This window comes from Bombyx mandarina, chromosome A1 (assembly GCF_030267445.1).
Source record: "Bombyx mandarina strain Sakado chromosome A1, ASM3026744v2".
Lineage (NCBI taxonomy): Eukaryota > Metazoa > Arthropoda > Insecta > Lepidoptera > Bombycidae > Bombyx > Bombyx mandarina.
Genome location: NC_143234.1, coordinates 22,848,837 through 22,869,249, shown reverse-complemented (window position 1 = coordinate 22,869,249; position 20,413 = coordinate 22,848,837). Strand labels below are relative to the sequence as shown.

At 36.8% G+C, this 20,413-nt stretch overlaps 2 protein-coding genes across 24 annotated transcripts in view; one reads left to right on the top strand and one right to left on the bottom strand.

The window, feature by feature from the left end:
• The window catches only part of rg (A kinase anchor protein rugose), a 633,801-nt gene that overhangs the window by 550,292 nt on the left and 63,096 nt on the right, over nucleotides 1–20,413 (top strand). The gene's annotated exons all lie outside the window — the stretch shown is intronic.
• LOC114248019 (trehalose transporter 1-like protein) overlaps nucleotides 1–20,413 on the bottom strand; it is a 93,630-nt gene that overhangs the window by 33,237 nt on the left and 39,980 nt on the right. The window contains exon 1 of one of the 2 annotated variants that reach the window (XM_089739298.1): nucleotides 11,394–11,754. The exons of the other annotated variant lie outside the window; for it this stretch is intronic. The gene's annotated coding sequence lies outside the window, so the exon portion shown is untranslated. Of the gene's footprint in view, nucleotides 1–11,393; nucleotides 11,755–20,413 lie in introns of those variants that run through there. 2 annotated transcript variants of the gene reach the window in all.

The following is a 20,413-nucleotide window of genomic DNA, read 5'->3' as shown; positions in this document are numbered from 1 at the left end:
AATATTTCATTTATCTAATTTGGTTACGAATATTAGGTATATTCAGAGTTTCAACGGGTCGGTACTGTCTGCCTATTTAGTTCTGTCGCGAAGCAATTATCCGTTTATGTTTGTAGGTAGAATATCCTATACTCCAATCCGGTAGAGGCCTCAGATCTCAATGTGAGCCGTGGATCGGGCGTTGGGCATGTTTACGCGCATCATCAGTAAATGTCTAACATCGCGCGAATCTCTCACCTTGCCTCTACTATCTACTCCAAAAAAATATCAGATCGGCTGTTACAAAATCTTAATAATTATTATAATTTTAATTTTAATTACAATAATTATTTTGAAGAGATTATCGAATGTAAAATATCAAAAAGACAAGATGGATGTACCAGGCCTTCATAGTCTAGCAATGGTTATCGTGTTTGTACAAAGACGCGTAAACCGACCGGCTCTGACCGTATCACCACGTTTTTATTGATGACGCGAACAAAACGTGATTGTGATTGAAACAAGTATGATTTTTGTTAAAACTCCTATCACTTCTATTCATGTACAAATACCTAAATCTGTGTATGTGATCTATTATTAATTTGCCTATCGTGTTAATGTTCTTAAGACAATTCTAATAGTGAATCATTACAGCATTGTATCGTTTAAATAAACAACGATAAATGACTTCATTGACACAGTTAGGTGTTCAATATTTGTGTTTGTTAAAAGTCTAGCTTTGTAACAAATAATAATTATTAATTATTCGCTATCTATAATGCATCTCTTACTATACCATATTATTATTCAGTATTAATTACAATCTACCATGAACGTTGTAATTTTTTTGGCATGGAAGGTTTTATCGGTTCGGGGACTCAGCCAAGAGATTTGCTAACAAATACCTGAGTACCTCCGAAGGACGTCTATATATCCAAGAGCAGCTGCTTCGCGAATGCATGTACCATCAGATCAGAATCACGACCCGTCCGAAGATCCGTATTTTAACTATTTAATTAACACGTCCCAATGAAATCGAAGGAAGATGTTGGATTTCTGTGTGCACGGCAGCGTGAGCGTCGATAATCATAAACACACCTATTAAATCTGTGTAACGATCTACATATATTATCTTAGTTTGTAATATTACAGACAACACAACAATACTCGTGCCTCGTGCGTAGTTGATTCTCTGCCAAATGCTTTCTCAAACGTAATCGTGAATAGTTTACGAGTAATTTTTGGTACGTACATATGCTTTGCTTTTTTTATTTTCATAGCCGCCGTGTACAGTACAATTTGAATTACGATGTAATTGTTCTATTCAAATAGAACGCCCATTAACTTTGGCGTTCTATTCATATTCTACTAACATAAGTCAAACGCTACAAAATCTTCATGCCGCAGTCTTTGAAGATTTTGCAGCGGATAGAACAGGCAGGCATTAGTTGTAGTGTCGCGTTGCGCCTCAGATGCATCTGTGGCGAACCAGTGATCTGTTTTCTTAGTGCGAGTTTTTTAACGTTCTTAATGGCGTAAAACTTAACTCAAATTTGTAAGGAGCCGGAACGTTTGCCTATGTTTGCCGCTAGGGGCGCTGTTGCAACTCCATACAAATTTTAGTTAACTTTTACGCTATCGAGAACGTTAAAAAACTCTCACTAAGCAGGTTGTTCTGTACATGTTCGATCTTGACTTTGACCTTTTGTATTCATCAACCGCCCAAAGATTTGTTGGAGATTATTATTACCTACTAATATCGTGTTTATTGCATAATACCTGCACGTGTAAGCAAAGCACGTGCACAACGAGTTTGGAAATATTGAAATTATTGAGTGACGATATTATCTCCAAAATAGATGTTCATTGGGAGCGAGTTCTTACATCATTTCCGCTGGATTTGCTAAAAATAAAATGTTGGCAATGCTTTAACAAAATAACAGATAATAATTGTGAATATAATTGAATATAATTGTGGATAGATTAGGAAAGAGTTACGAGGCGTTCAGCTGTGAAATCTTTGCAGACGATATTTATTGTTTAGAAAACGGAAAATAAATGCGAACATATAAAAACATTACAGTACTTGAAGCGTTTGACATGCATGCTTTTTAATCTATACTAATATATAAATCTACAGTGGTTTTTACGGATGTTCCGTTATAACTACTGAACCATGCATCTGATTGACTTGAAACTTGGTATCCATGTAGAAAATACATGTACTTAATGGATAGGCTAATATTAATATGAGTGTTGGACTCCATAATGACTATGAAATAATAATGTTAATTTTAAATGCCCAGCGAAGCGGGCGAGTACGGCTAGTGTGATCATAACTTCTCTAAAACAGCTATAACATTCGAAAATTGAATAAGCTAAAGATACTTCAATAGTACAATTCGATAAAATTAAAAAGTAATTAACATACAAATTACATTAAACACATTTAACATTTGTTAGTATTCATTTCCATGTGTGTTGTTTAAAACATTTCTTCGAACAATCGCCATTGTTTCAACGAGTGTAAATACATATCATTAAACAAGTCTTACACCCTTCATTCACGCCATAAGAAATCGAATTAAATGTATGTCTTTCAATAAAATTTAAATTTTATTTACTTTTTTTTTTCCTACCTAATCTGGTAACCTTGAGAGGCTATTCCAGCGTAACCTTAACTAGTAGGTGAGCTCACGGGGCTCAAACCTGACGACGTTGCTGACACGAACCCTAGCAAGAACCGTGCTTCGCAGAATCTACCACCGGATCGGAAACGCGACCCACTGAGAAGATCCGGCGAGAAACTCAGTGGGCTGTGTCTGAGGGTTAATTTACTCGTCGAGCCCTTCGTCGCAAACGACGGGTTCGACGAGGACGGTGACCGGTGCTTGAAGTACCTAAAAGCACCGTTAGTGGATCGGGAGGATCCGAAATGACTTGTTTTGGGCGACGTCGACTGCTTACCATTCTTTCCGCTGAATTTTATTTACTACTTAGCTTCAACTCAAAGACTTATGTGATCTAGAATATTCTTTGGTTTTCTTCGCGAGTCGTATAAATATTCTTATGGCTTAATCGACGATAAAGTATCGGTAACATTAAAAATAATATAATGACAATCAATGAAAAAGCGTGATTAAACAGTAACAAGTAGTAATAATTATCTCATATTATCTGTTAAAATCGTGTTTCCTTAAAATAAATGACTAGGTAAACAAATCATGAAAGTCTTATATGTATGTGAGATTTTAAGTCGCCTACTTCTAAAGGTCATATCAATTTTGTGACTTTAAAAGAATACGTAATCTGGGTAACAATACGGTACTGATAATGAAAGCATGTCTTCGATAGATAAAAGTAACCATTTAATAATTACCAGTAAACTCGATGAGTTTGACCTCATTAGAGTTGTCGTAATGAGTACTTTTACTAGTGTAGGGCATTTCGTGAGTCCGGATCGGTGAGCACCACCACACCTATTTTTGCGGCGAAGCATTAATGCATTCCAACTTGAAGGGTGGGATAGCCCATAGAACTGAGACTTAGGAGTGGTCGTGGTCAAAATGGGTGGCAGTATTTACGTTATTGATGCCTATGGACTCCGGTAACCTCTTAACACCAGGTGGGCCGTTAACTCGTTGACCCGTCTAAGCAATAAAATTCACAGATCATTAAACAAAATGTTATTCTTAATGACTAAGATTTTGATTAATAGTTTATACTGGAGTAAATGTGTAGGCGAAGGTCACATCTTGATTGGTTCTTTAAGAAACCACATAGTGAATATCTTCGGTTCCTTTGAGGGGTGAGGTTAGACTCGCAGATGAGTAGAAATAACGGATTACTTATTCATTAAACTTGATTGGTTTGCGGCAGAAATCACCAGGACATCTTGCTAACGTTAAAGTCTCGATCCAAAACAAGAAATGCTTATTACAATACCAATAAATTGAACATACGTTATATATTAATGATACGGTAAATGGTAATTATGTGAATATCAATTACATGTAATCGTTTTTTTATTAAAAATTTATCGCCCAACTGGTTAAATTGTAATCAAAACGTAGTTATAATGAAATTGTTCTCTCCGTTCTAATAATGGATGGTACATTCGCATCTCTCAATAAAGAGAGGCAGAATTCGAGTTGTGAACTTTGAGAACTGTTTAACGTTAGGCAAACCCAAAGCTCGCCTGCCTATCTTGACATTGCATTGACAGCGGATGATGATAAGCTCGTTTTAAGATACGATGATGCACCGGAGTAGTTTTTTTTTTCACTAATTGGACGAATTTTACTGGTGGTAGGACCTCTTGTGAGTCCACGCGGGTAGGTACCACCGCCCTGCCTATTTCTGCCGTGAAGCAGTAATGCGTTTCGGTTTGAAGGGTGGGGCAGCCGTTGTAACCATACTGAAATCTTAGAACTTATATCTCAAGGCCGGTGGCGCATTTACGTTGTAGATGGTGGGATTAACACCAGGTGGGCTGTGAGCTCGTCCATCCATCGAAGCAATAAAAAAATAAAATAAAAAACTCACGACCCACACCTTCACTAACTAAAAAAGCCCATAGACGTTACAACATGAGTCCCTCTGTCAGACACGAGGCAGAAGAAGACTGTCCCATACTTCTAATTAGAATGCATGTATATTCTCTATACACACAGCAGATATAAATACGATGGTGTTCTCTATCCATCCAGATTACCGACAAACCCTACTGCCAGTTAATAATATGGTAAGAAATGCAAAACAATACACCCTCACTTGTGCTTAAAAATTTCAACACAAAGTTTCATCAAAGGAAATTGCTAGAATAAATCATAAAGAATGGTTTGACGCTGCGAAACGTTATCTGGATGTTCGTGTAAACTTAACAGAGATACTATTTCACATCGTATACATGTCTAATTAATTTAACCGAAAACCAGATAAGATCTGATTTGCATTTATAAACTACTATTGTTCGTTGCTACTCAAAAATAAAATTTGAAAATATTCTAGAATTACGAATCGAGGAGTTAACGTTTTCAAATTAGACAAGAATCGTTGCAGTCCGGTGTCTGAGATACATTAACTGGTGGTAGGACGTCTAGTGAGTCCGCACGGGTAGGTACCACCACCCTGTCTAGTTCTGCCGCGAAGAAATGTCTCCATTTACGCTATTGATCTGTATGGGCTTTGATAACCACTCAACATATTAAAAGTAATAAACGCAATATTTATAATACGCTTTTATTAGCTTCAGACGTATGTATGTTTGTAACGGAATCTTTGAACATGATTTTGACCCCTTCAAAACATCGGATAAACTCGAAATTTGGTATACTTATTAGGGACCGATGACGATTCAATATTTAAAAAATAAAATGATTTTAACAAAAAAAAAGGAAAAATAAATATTAGTTTAATAAAACTAACAAAATACGCTTTTATAGAAAATCCAACTAAAAAATTTAAAATAAATTTTAATAAATTTGAATTAAAAATAGTGTAAGAAAAATTTATTTTATTGTAAAACTATTTTTAATTCAAATTTATTAAAATTTATTTAACTAAACCTGTGTGTGCATGTTGACAATGCATTGACATCCGTCTGGCGATGTTGGCAACTGATATAGGACTTTTTGGCGGGAACGCGAGGAGTGAAGTTGTATGATTTGTTTTATTTTGTTTGTTTAGTGTTTCTTCAAGATTAAATATGTAATAACGGTGGTTTATTACCTGTTTAATATCTGTGAAAGTGCACAAATGTGTGAAAGTGAAACAAAACCGCTGGACGTAACTTCTCGGGATCCTCCAAAAAGTCCACTGAAAAAATTTCAGTAAATTACCACCATTTTACGGATATCATTTTTCATCCAATATCATCTCATTTCATTTAATTTCATCCCAATTGATTAATGTCTCAAATTAGTCATCTTCATTTCATTTCATTTCACTCCATATTATCATTTTTCATAAAAATAAGAATAAAGATTAAAATACAAAAATAAAAAAGACATGACCTTAAAGGTCTTAGTGACCAGGTCATAAAATCCCTTAAAAATTAAGTATCTGATATTGGGCGGACGAAAACGCCTTAAAAATGAATACCTGCGCTCTTTTGAGATCGTCTTATTGTCTTGGCGATTGACAGGCTTACATTCCCATTCCCAATCGTAGTCAGTATCTTTATTAAATACTAGCTGACCCGGCTGACTTCGTGGTGCCTCAATCGATAAATAAAAGACCTAAGCTTTTGTATAAAATAAACTTAAAACAAACAAAAGGAATCCGCCCGACGGGGGACACATCAAAGGGAAAACAAAATTAACTAGTCAGGTCATAAGTATTGTCACACACTAAAAACTTTTCTTTTAGAATGCTGGCCACAAAAAAGTTTATTGAATTCGAATTTCGAATTGTTCAAGAAAATAAAAATGTATACTTTTAAAATTTTACTCATTACAAAAATATGGAGTGGACGCTGAAAGAAGACCGTGTTGCAGTTATTGCGTTGCATCGTTGCGGTTACGCGCCAATTCAAATTTTTAACATACTGAAAAATTTGAATATAACCAAAAGATTCGTTTATCGTACCATCAAACGATACAATGAAGACTCTAGTGTAGATGACAGGTCAAGAAGTGGTCGCCCTCGGTCTGTTAGGACTCCAGCAGTGATAAAAGCTGTGAAGGCGCGAATTCAAAGAAATCCCAAACGTAAGCAGAAACTGTTGGCCCTGCAGATGGGGTTAAGCAGAACCACGGTGAAAAGGGTGTTAAATGTAGACTTAGGGCTTCGGGCATATCGTAGAAAAACAGGACATCGTTTGAATGCTCGTCTAATGGACCTGAGACTGAAGAGATGCCGCGCTTTGTTGAAGCGGTACGCGGGAAAAAAATATCGGGAAATTCTTTTTTCGGATGAAAAAATTTTTACCGTAGAAGAGAGCTACAACAAACAAAATGATAAGGTGTACGCACACAGTAGTGAAGAAGCGAGCACCGTATTCCGCGTGTCCAACGAGGTCATTTTCCATCCTCGCTCATGGTATGGTTGGAAGTTTCTTATTGGGGCTTAACAGAGGTACATTTTTGTGAGAAAGGTGTAAAAAAGAATGCAGTTGTGTATCAAAATACAGTCCTGACGAACCTTGTGGAACCTGTTTCTCATACCATGTTCAATAACAGGCACTGGGTATTCCAACAAGATTCGGCGCCAGCTCATAGAGCGAAGAGCACACAAGACTGGCTGGCGGCGCGTGAAATCGACTTCATCCGGCACGAAGACTGGCCCTCCTCCAGTCCAGATTTGAATCCGTTAGATTACAAGATATGGCAAGACTTGGAGGAAAAGGCGTGCTCAAAGCCTCATCCCAATTTGGAGTCACTCAAGACATCCTTGATTAAGGCAGCCGCCGATATTGACATGGACCTCGTTCGTGCTGCGATAGACGACTGGCCGCGCAGATTGAAGGCCTGTATTCAAAATCACGAAGGTCATTTTGAATAAACTTTAGTGTCATAAGAATCTATGTTTTGTTAAGTTCGTTTTGGTATATGAATGGTTACATAATGAATAAACTTGTTTCAATTATTTTACATTAAGCATGTGACAGAATTTATGACCTGACTAGGTATTTGTTTCCGAGCATTTTCATATTGATCTGCCTTCTAAACCTTTTCTGGACTTCCACAAATAATTCAAGACCAAAATTAGCCAAATCGTCCAGCCGTTCTCGAGTTTTAGCGAGACTAACGAACAGCAATTCATTTTTATATATATAGATAGAAGATAGATAATCGCTATTCGGCACATACGACACATTATGATCTTAGCGTGATGCCATTGACCGATCGTAATGATTACATTGTTTTGTGATTTTGAGTAACGTCTCGCTATGATCGGTTTTATTCGTCGCAGTAATATTAAACATCTTTATGACCCGCGAAAGCTTAACGAAATGTTAATGAGGCTCATTTAATTATTGCCGTATAGATGATGAGTCATGGGTCGCGTCAAAACATTGTCAGACAACGCACGAATTCGGCGTGTGCTATCTTCTTCGTAGTTCGTATTCGGTTTAGTTTATTATTCAATGACATATAATGGGATGCAAATTTATTTCTTGATAAAAAGAAATACAGAAATTAAAACTGAACAAATATGCATGTGTGTATGCTATATCGAATTTTGTCGTTTCTACGAAGTCATCAGTTGATAATGTTTTTATTTTTTTATTGCTTAGATGAGTGGACGAGCTCACACCCGACCTGGCGTTAAGTGGTTACTGGAGCCCATAGACATCTACAACGTAATTGCGCTATCCACCTTGAGATATAAGTTCTAAGGTCTCAGTATAGTTACATCGGCTGTCCCCCACCCTTCAAACCGAAACGCATTACTGCTTCACGGCAGAAATAGGTGGGGTGGTGGTACCTACCATTCGGACTCACAAGATGTCCTACCGCCAGTAAATGTAATGTGTAATACTTTGTCTAAAATAACGCTGTTTTTGTCAAAATCTAAAGTTTAATTAATTAGCACTTCAGCGTAGAGGCTCACTCATGGCCTAACTGAAGTCAGGAATAGCAATCGCTCTACAGTCGCGTTTAGATTTTATAAATCTGCAGTATTTTAATTAGCTAATCGTGAGTACTTCTCTGGCAAACAAACACAAATATCTAAGCCACGAGCACAATAAATAAACAGCGCGGTTCAAGATCAAACACAATGAACGTACCAATCTATTATGTCTTCATTTGATATTAAATACAATATGTACAGGTCATTACCCTTAATTTTTGTTATTCCTTAGATGGTGGACGAGTTCACAGCCCACCTGGTTTTAAGTGGTTATTGGAGCCCATAGACATCTACAACGTAAATGCGCCAATTGAGATATAAGTTCTAAGGTCTCAGTATAGTTACAACGGCTGTCCCCCATCCTTCAAACCGAAACGCATTACTGCTTTACGGCAGAAATAGGCGGGGTGGTGGTACCTACCCGTACGGACTCACAAGAGGTCCTACCACCACTAAATTAAATTAAGCCTAAATAATTGATAGCTCATTACTAACAAGAGAAGATATAAACTATCGTACCATTGGTTCGTGTATGGAACGCAAAACATGTCAATAAACATCTGATAAACATCCGCTTGGAAGAGTTTCAGCTATTCCGGATAAATACATACCTACATGTGTGACGCTGTGATGTACGTCACTGGCGCACGATAACGGAGAAAAAGCGTTTTCCGAACTACATACGAAGAATCCAACTACTGTTTTCATTCATGATTAACTTAGACATCTTATGGCTTGATAGATACGACGGTAGACGAGCAAGCCACCGTCGGCCAAACTAAAAATAGTAAATTTTTTTAACGGATTTTATGATTTGGTAATTAAGACCTTTAAGTCATATCTTATTTTAATTTATATTTTTAGTTTTATGAAATGAAATGAAATGAAATGAGATGAGATGATATGGGATGAAATATAATCTTAGTAAAATGGTGGTAATTTACAGAGATTTTTTCAGTGGACTTTTTGGAGGACCCCGAGAAGTTACGTCCGGGGGCTTTGTTTCATTTTCCCACATTTGTGCTCTTTCACAGATATTAAACGGTTAATAAACCATCGTTATTACACATTTAAACCTGAAGAAAAACTAAAAAACAAAATAAAACAAATCACACAACTTCACTCCTCGCGTTCCCGCCAAAAAGTCCCTAATAATAATAATAATAATCAATAAATTATCACAACATCATTGACAACGTATAAATTGTAGTATCTATTATCGAGAGCTTCGACACACATCTGATATATGCATAAAAAATTTGGATAGTTTTTGCCCCGCATCCATTCTAGAGTTCAGTTTAAAATTGTTACAATTGTTGTTGGTACCTCATACCAATATACCAATAACAATAATTAAGCGAAACTAGACAAAGTATCATTGCTCGGCGCTCATTGAAAACGTAAAAAATTACTTTCCGATTAACTTTAATATTTAGCATATAATATGTCGGTTTATTTGTGACGCAAATGAAATCAAAAGTACTTCTTTTTAATCTAACGTTTATTTTTAACTTTTTAGAGCTTCCGACGATATCAAAACCACATCATTAAAATATCGTTCAGTAACGTCTTAATCGCCCGTGACCGAAACCTCTGTGTTTCTCGAGACGTGCGAAATAAAAAAACGCAAGATTAAACCATAAAAGCACTCTTAATGATATTGCAATATATTATATAATATAATTTTCTGTGCATAGTTGCAGAACACGTCAAACTAAAAGCGGTTTTGAATTCGTAAGATCTAAAATAAATAGTTCTCAATTTATTACATTATAACAAATTTTATTAAATATATCATTAAAAACACAAGTGCTCAAATTTGACATTTATCCGTTTCAGTTGATATTCGAAGTGTAAGATAAAATATTTTGGCGGGAATAATAATACGTAATGACGTACATATACGATAAATGCGTGGATATTTTGGATGTTCTAGAACATGTACATTTATATGTATGTTTTTTTTTTATTGCCCTTGTAGGCAGACGAGCGTACGGCCCACCTGATGGTGAGTGGTTACCGTCGCCCATGGACTTCAGCAATGCCAGGGGCAGAGCCAAGCCGCTGCCTACTGCAAGCCGCTACCTACTGTTTTTTGTATATTCCGTCATGAATGATTGCAAAAATTGAATGTAATGACTAAAAGGTGGTTGCCAGCTAATCACTGCTCTGAGGGCGCGGTCACATAGATTTAATTTTACTAGCGATCAACCGCGTTATTACGACGAAGCGTGTGGAGGCCTTCAGAGACTAAAAGTGTTTTCATTTGATTTATTGAGATCTGCGATTCGCCAAAATGACGGAAAATATATAATTCGATGTTTACAATTCGATGCTTAATGAAATAGCTCAGGAAAAGCTAGATTCGTATGAGCAAGAATGTCGTATGCATTTTTTTTTATTGCCCTTGTAGGCAGACGAGCATACGGCCCATCTGATGGTGAGTGGTTACCGTCGCCCATGGACTTCAGCAATGCCAGGGGCAGAGCCAAGCCGCTGCCTACTGCAAAATTTTATATATAACAAAATTAATGTTTTAGGTATATTGAGAATTCCTAGATTGTTGCCTTCAAGTTTTCTCACGGTCTGCCATAGCTGGCCATAACTCGATCACTCATTAATGGGACCATATTCAAGGGTGTATAAGTATATCTACACCTGAATTATATTTCTTGACATTCTAGCTTTTGTTTTCATTTAATCTTTACTATTTATTTTATTGTATTTTGTATTTTATTTCATCTAAAAAAAATCTATCTCATTTTGTAAATACCGCTATTATCTACGTAAAGTATTTAATTTATATTTCATAAATATATAATAATAAATATACTCACTCAACGAAATTCCCGTAGTCACCCAACTTAACGATTTAATTGTACACAATATGAACGAATATGTGTATTTATTTTTAAAAAAAATCACAGTGCTTTTTAGCGCAATTTTTTATAAATGAAATTGCGAAATAGATCGCTTCGACTGACACAATTGTTACTTTTTAGTTGTTATTAAGACGCGTCCGCGCACGTGCGTCTCTCGCACACGATTCGTATTTTTGAATCTCGAATTGTATTTAAAAATATTTTATTCTTCTTTTTTTTTTTAATAATAAAGTCGTGTCGCGCTGTGCTCCTTTCAGCCAGTACCAAAGAGCCCACTCGTTCTTGACCTTGCGATGTGCTCTCGCGGACTGAAGCGTTATTTAGTCCACACTTCTTGTTTTATAACGCATTGTTGTTCTCGTAACTTTCTGAGCGACTGATAAGTGATATGATGTTTCGAACCAGTACGTATAAGATATGACGTTCGCTATTCTCGCGCCCGTCAATTAAGTGATTTCGTCAACAATTTAAAATCATTTTGGGATGTTGTAATTTTGTTTTATCATGTGATAATTGTTATTAAAACCACAATCAAAAACTATTAGTATACGTTTTTTTTTTGTTTTTGTTTATAATGATAACAATTTGTGAACCGTAAAATGAAAATCTTATACTGTAATAAATTTTCTACACGCAAACATGATCATGATTTTTGAAATTAAAACTTGACTTTTTGAAGCATTCTGTTCGAGTTTGGTGGACGGTATGACAATATTTGGCACCTCATAGCACAAGACAGACAAAAATGGGCAAAGGAGTACTTTACCCAAACCGGGACTTCTTAATCTTTCTCTTCTCGGGTTAATTTACAATTATTTTAATACACGTACTTATATTACTAACATAATTTAAGCTAACTTACTAATAAAAGTCAAATTTGTAGTTTAATGTAATCTATTATATCTACTTGAGATTGTAAAACAAGAAATAAAAAGGCTTATTATTATTATTCTACTATATTTATTTAAAATCTTATCAATTACATTAAATGTACGATTTGGAAAAAACACTATATAAAAACAGATTGCCGCTGATGGCGGTGTCTACTTCACAAGCCACCAGTAGTTAGGACTCCAGAATGGTCACCGTCCTCGTCGAATCCGTCGCTTGCGACGAAGGGCTCGACAAGCGAATTAACTCATAAACACAACCCACTGAGTTTCTCGCTGGATCTTCTCAGTGGGTCGCGTTTCCGATCCGGTGGTAGATTCTGCGAAGCACTGCTCTAGCTAGGGTCAGTGTTAGCAACACTCCGGTTTCAGCCCCGTGAGCTCACCTACACACGTTAGGGTGAAGCTGAAATAGCCTCTTAAAGCTATCATAAGCATAGGTAGGAAAAAAAACTCCAGAGTGAGAAACTTCCTCACAATGCCCACAATATCGCGGATTTATTATTATTATGGCAACATCATGACTGTTACTGCACCGTTACTCACATGGATTCCTTGAAAATAAACGAAAGGTCATTTATATACATACCGACAATGGATAAGTCTTTTGAACAGTTACAAAAATTTACATACACCATACGTAAATCAATTATCTCGGTATTTCTGTGAGACGACACATTGCTCTCGATACAGTTTTTGTGTTTTTTGTAGACATTAAAGTAACTTTGTGATCCGAGAAAGGACGAAAGGCATCCACGATGCTTCTTCATTGCGATGGATGGATCTAAGCATCGAATTCAATTTCGCCCCGTGCATTCCCGACGCTTCCTGCTTCAAGCAAGTACTGGACCCCGCCTGATATGTTGAGGACGAAAGCTTTCGCTCCAATATTTAGTTGTATGAAGTACGTGAGCGACCCAATTCTACTCGATGCCTTATCTGAAATCTGAACACATTTTTGTTCGGCACTCCATCAGATGCAATCGTCAGAACATATCGAGGATACGCTGCAGGCCTAGCGAAGACCTGGATGAACAGTTAATAAAATTCGCATCCAATTTGGATCCAATTATTTTTAATTGCCACCCTTTGAAGCTGAGGTGTCATGCACGGACCCAAAAAGTGACTTCAAAACCCACTGAAAAAAAACTCCGAAAAAGCCTTTACCCTGCTGAAAAGCGCGCGGGGGTAGGAAGATACAGTACGGCGCTCCCCCATGGAGGTCCTGGTAGTACGTTATTTGATTGCTCCAAAGGATTTTTTCTTACCTATCCTAATAACCTCGAGGGGTTATACTAGGATCACCGAATTTGCTAACATTATCCCTAGCAGGGGCGGTGCTTCGCTGAATCGGATTGCAATCGCAACCCATTGAGAAGATCCCGCGAGAAACTCACTGGGCTACAAAGGATAAACAAACTTATCTAGTTTTATATGGTTAGTTGTACTTCTTAAAAATCGTCAATATCACTGGTGGTAGGACCTCTTGGGAGTCCGCACGGATAGGTACCACCACCCCGCCTATTTCCGCCGTGAAGCAGTAATGGGTTTCGGTTTGAAGGGTAGGGCAGCCGTTGTAACTATACTTGAGACCTTAGAACTTATATCTCAGGGTGGGAGGCGCATTTACGTTGTCTATGGGCTCCAGTAACCACTTGACACCAGGTGGGCTGTGAGATCGTCAACCCATCTAAGCAATAAAAATAAATATGAAAAAAACGTGACACACTGAGAAGATCCGGCGAGAAACTCAGTGGGCTACAAAGGATAACCAAACTATCTATCTATATAACTAACTAAATAAATCTAAATAACTAACTATAACTATCTAGTTTTATATGGTTATTTGTACTTCTAAAGATCCTTAATATCGATTCCCATTTCAAAACAATCAGTCATAAGCTCAATTGCAAAACTGTACCGAATAGTACTTACGGCTTTATTCGAATGAACAAACTATTACAATAAAACTCGCGTACCGATAAAAACCATTAAAATCTAATACCGATAACAAATGACATTCGCGCATTAGAAATCGCACACCGAACTTCTCAGAAACTGATTTACAAACAATAACACAGTACAGTATAGACTGTAGCCTCCAGTAAGTCTCATCTCATTCATACGATACCATTCGCTCACAATACGTACGTATATGCTTATTTAGGCCGTGTAATAGAAAGTTTATTTTTCGAAATTTAATGAATTTTGTTATAATCGAATATCCTCTTCGAGATCCTTTTGCAGTAAATAATATATATGGTATTATTTTGTTCTGATTTTCTTGAATTAAACTGCGCAACAGGCAAAAGTCAAATTATAGTAGATATATTATTCATTTGAACTATCTATTGAATTAACATAATCCATTCAAGCCCGCCGCTGACACCAGACTTCGTTATTAGTTATAATTATGTGATTCCGAATTGCGGTGCTCAAGCTCAGTATTCCTGATGCGGAAACTTAATCCTGTACGATTTGGCTATTGCCGTTATTGCTAACCTTTTACTAAAACATTTTGCAAATAAATATAATTCAGATGCGAGAGTTTTTTGGTTTGTCTCCACAACGCAGCGACGAAAGTACATAGTTCTTAAAAACACATAAATTATGAGTCGAATGTATTTATATATTCGTATTATAAATTTCATATTCGTATTATATATGTGTATTTATATATTTCATTCGTTCATCCATACTACCTGGAGCCACTGCGGTCATCCACACAGTGCGTTTCCAGAGGCCACGTACCATCCGGCTATGGAATGAGCTCCCCCCACGGTGTTTCCCGAGCGCTATGACATGTCCTTCTTCAAACGAGGCTTGTGGAAAGTATTAAGCGGTAGGCAGCGGCTTGGCTCTGCCCCTGGCATTGCTGAAGTCCATGGGCGACGGCAACCACTCACCATCAAGTGGGCCGTATGCTCGTCTGCCTACAAGGGCAATAAAAATATATGTATATATATATATATTTCACTAAACTTTAATATGCATTTAATGGCGACAAATGCAACATGTTTCATTATTTTTGAATTCCAAATTGAGGACGGCGTAACCGCGGGCCACATCTGGTTATGAATATGTATAAAATTACATCATTGTTTATGCTAATACCAATTACGATAATATGTATCCATTTATTATTAAAAAAAAGTATATTATTATGAACAAATCGATGTTCGACTGTGAACAATTGATATTAGAAAGCGTAAAATATTGAAAACATACCATTGAAAAACAGGCTAGTTAAACTGACACACATTTTCAACGAAGAGACTCTTTAGAAACTTTCATAATAATTCTACTATCTTTAAAACTAAAATCTTACATCATCGTGAAAAGTGAATAGCACTTGAAAATATCTATTATTGTATATGAACGCTGCGGTTTTATATAAGACATTATAATAATCTTCACTTGTGATCTCTGTGTGCATAAATGTGCAGTTATAGAAAAGCTAATTTAGTTGCAGCGGTTAATAGTTTTTAAGGATTTTCATTCACTTACCATCTTTCCACCAGCGAACTGAGGTTCCTACTAAATACTTATTGTTATAACAAATAATTTTAATTGCAAAACTTTTTTATTAGCTAATGGAGCAAGTTTTCGGATGAAATGTTATGCAGTTGATACAATAGTTGCCTCGCTGCTGAAATAGGGTGGTTCGTGATGACATCATTGCTTAAAAAGAAATTACCAGGTTAAGAGTAAGGAGCTTAGTAAAATAGATAAGAATACCACTAAAATGGATGCAAGAAAGGTAGGTGTTTACTAGATGCGTACGGTTTTATGGACAGTGCCCTCAGTGTTGATAACGCCAATTATACCATGTTTTCGTATAGTTTATTATTCGCAACTACATGCTCGATTCATTAAAGAATTCATAAACTGAATTATATAGTATCAGTACTTTAAAGAGGTCAGACAATCATCATTGAAACCTTCCAAATGTAACGTTATGAAATTGTGTGACGCAAGTTTGAAATCTTAAGTGTCGGAACGTTTCAGAAATTAGCGTTTCAATATCGAATACAATAACATCTTGAGTAATATGAAAACATTTCAATTACCATAAACAAATAGATCGTATTTCCGTACGCTCGTCACCAAACACGTAAACTGTAGTTTGGTAACACCTATTATTTTAGCTTGGGTACTTACTATACAAAGTAAAATTACTTTAATTCTCCAATGCAAATTTTATTAAAAGCCTTTTCTAGAAATTATTAATTTCAAATAGGTATTTTTGTATTGATTGAAATTATTATCTATATATTAATACGTGAAGCAAAAACTTTGTATCCCTTTTTACGAAAATTGCGCGGACGGAGGATTATGAAATTTTCCACACATATAGAGAATACAGAGAAGAAGTGCACAATGCTAATATATTTTTTTAATAATGGATAAAAGACACATTAAATCAATAAAGAAAACATTACACACACTACATACCTTGTGTTTGACGCACACACGCATGCATACTATTTATTGTCAAACTTTTGTTCTTGACGTCTGTTTGAGAATAGATTAAATATTTTTTGTCTTTGTTAATATTTTTATAGTGTAGTCTTGGCGAAATTTGTGATTATAGAAGTATAAAATACAATCATAATAGTGTACAAACTTACAATTCCAATTAATTATAGTCCAATTTCGACTACTGCGGGACCTCTAGTTATTATAATTACAAAATCTTCGTAATGTATAAGGCTTGTTAATATCTTCCTTAGCGTGTCGCTTACTACGTTACATATTCGACATCGAGAAATTAAAGACTTTATATTGGTTTAAAGGTATTTTGCTGTGGGTAAGAAAGTCCATAAACTGGTAATCACCATTATCCATACTACCAATAACCACTGCGTTCATCCACAGTGTCTTTCTAGAGATCTTTTTTTCCACGTACCATCCGACTTTGGAATAGGCTCTTCCCTACTGAAGTGGGGCGCTATGACATGTCCTTCTTCAAACGAGGCTTCTGGAGAGTTCTTAGCGGTAGGCAGCGACTTGACTCTGCCCCTGGCATTGCTCACGTCCATGGGCGAAGCTAACCACTCACCACTATATGGGTCGTGCGTGTGTGATGAGTTCAGGTGGGAAATAAAAAAAATAGCTATAAACAAATACACAACAATCAAACCGTGCGGTCATCTACAGAAATTACCCGAGATCCTAAGCGGAAACTGAAAATTGTTTACATTACAGAAATTACGATAACATGACAGACGTAAAATTGAGTTTTGTGTGTTTATTTAATGGGTGTTTCTGGAAAATGGAGACTTATAACTTGGTTTGTATCTATATATTTATGTAACGGAATTGTTTAATGTAATTTTTGTTAACTTCAAGATGTCCGATTAACTTAAAAATTTGTATACATATCAGAACAGATACCGACGACAATACACTAATTTAATTTTGGCTAAATTCTCTGAACTTCGGCGATAGGCAGCGGACTTTAGGAGCGACGCTAATCACTTCTGTAAGCTGCGTAGTATGCTCGTCTTCTTTTTCTCGTCTTCAATCATTCCATATCATCATCAAACCATAGAATTTCATGTAGAAAAGCGTCTTATTGACCGAAATCTGACATGCGAATTCTGCATATGCTATAGTTTATAACTCTTAAGTAAGAAGACTATAACAATCTTTATATAAATCGGCAAATTGCGGCAGGATTCAATCTTGGCGGGAATCTATGTCCAGTAGTGGACTTCTGTGGGTTGACGATGATAAAGAAACACATATTTTATTAAAAAGCCTGTTTGTTAACTTTATCAATAGGTAATATTTTGGAAATATGTAGTCGGTTTTTTTTCTTTCAAATTTTAAATTTAGATTATAGAACATGTTTTCTTTATTCGTCTAGGGTAATGAAAACTATATTATTATTTTTTGTAACCGCGATTAATCCTGTATTCAGCGAGTTTAATAACATCTTCCTATCAACCAAACCTCATCCGTAATTGAGGAGGCAACGACAGCCTGAACAAACTTACAAGGGTTTCATTCACTTCTACAGCCCGGGACACCAGTGCTACGAGGCCCCTATTGCTTGTGCTGTGCGATTGTGTGTGCCCAAAGCGTGAGTGTTGTGATCCAGAAGTGTTGTGTCGGTGTGGTGACGCTCCGAGCAAACGAAATTCGGGACCCGGGAACAGGTAAGTTGTTCGACACCATATTTCTTAACGTCTGTTAATGCGGGTGGGTGTCGTTCATACCTGTGTAAGCTGCGTACTCACTTTATTCTTAAGAATAAAACCGAGTTACGTTAGCGCCACCGAGTCTGGCCATCCGTGTCCGCTCCCAGTCCTCCCCTACCCTTAGGGGTTAGGCGGGGCTGCTACTAAACCCGGTTAACTGACTCCTTGTAGCCGTGGCCCAGTTTATCGTGACCCCCGTAAGTAAATAGTAGTTAAGTTTTTTATTCATTCTCATTTTGTATATATATTGTTAGATTCATAGATTCATAGTTAATTGGTAAATTTCCCTAGTTTAAGATAAAATTAGTTCAATAATTACAATAGTTCCGTAAGCCAATCAGAGGCGTTGTTCTTTTACACAGATTTTTCTTCACCCAACTACCCACATTTAGACTTGTTTTTCATATTGATCCAAATTCTATTAAATTTAATTTATTACATAGCACCAAGGAAATTTACCAAATCCCACCCAATGGTAAGTGGGCCGTTCGTTGATTGCCGTTGCCTTTCTAAATTCATTTCCTTACTAACCACGTACAAACTGTTGTTTTATTATACAATTAACCAACGTTTGTACCTCCTTCGCTACACTTCTATTATATATCGTTTTGATTAGTTTATTTAATTTATACATTAAATTCTTTAGTAGATAGCATTAGTTATTAAGTTAGATTGACAGATCCTGCGGGCGCGACAGTGGTACAGCTGACCAGCGACCAGGTTAGTAAACTGTGGTGTTGCTTGGCGAAGGTTTTCGTGGACCGTGTGTTCGGTAGTGGCTCTGCCTGCCAGTCGACTCTGGGGTTCATAGTGCGACGAAATTGTTTCGTCAACCTTGAGATCCTGGGTCCTCTGGCTGGCCGAGCTGCGCTGGCGAGTGGTCTTCGGCCGCCGGCCGTCGAATGACACATTAGTTAGGATAGTTTATAGTTTCAATCAAGTACTTAATTACTAATTACTTTAATTAAATTGTTTTCTTTTAATTAATCACAATCATTATTCATTATAACGTTTATCTTTTTAATTTTCTTTATTTTAGTTTTTACAGTCCAGTACTAATTTGAATTTGATTCAATATCATAGTGGTTAGATCTTAGTTTTAATAGTTCAGCTAACTAATTAGTTAAAAACATTAGTTGAGCCACTGTCGCGTTGCGCGGAGTGTGACTCCCTTAGTTTTTTTTATTAATTCAGTATTCACTTATTATTACAAAATAAATTAGATTCAATAATAACACTAGCTACAGCTCCACCTAGTAGTTGATTCATAAACTACCAATAATTTCAGTTCATTAATAATTATTAAAGTATAGATACTTCATTGACAGGTTTACAATAAATTTAATAGATAGCGGTAGCATCGACCGGCCACCTGCTTAATTGTTCAGTTCAGTTTGATAATAAAGTAGTTTTAGTTATATTCGTCATATTTTAAGTTGCTTTCCTTACCGGTTAAACCTTAGATTCTTCTTACTTTACTTTATCCGTACTACTTCGGAAGACCGATGAACTCGGTAAGATAGGAGTCGGCAAAAACATGTCTGGGGGGACATCACCCCCATAGTCAGCACACCCGGCCCGTCCAATAAGGGACGCTCTGCGGTCTCACGCATGTTTGCCCACCGCCCTTCGACCTCTAACCCCGGTCTTATGGACCCTGACCTGGCCAATCGGCCTGGACCTTCCAGAGAGGCCCAGGGGTCCCCGAAGACCGGTCCGGGGGAAAGTACCTTTCCTACTCCGGCCGCTCGTTCGGGGGCCACTCAGTCTCGAAAGAAGGCCAGGTCTGAGTCGGACCAGGGCTCATCCGGAGGTGACAAGCGCGCCAGGATAGGACCGTCGTCTAGGTCTAGGGAGGATAACAACAGCGAGGAGTCTT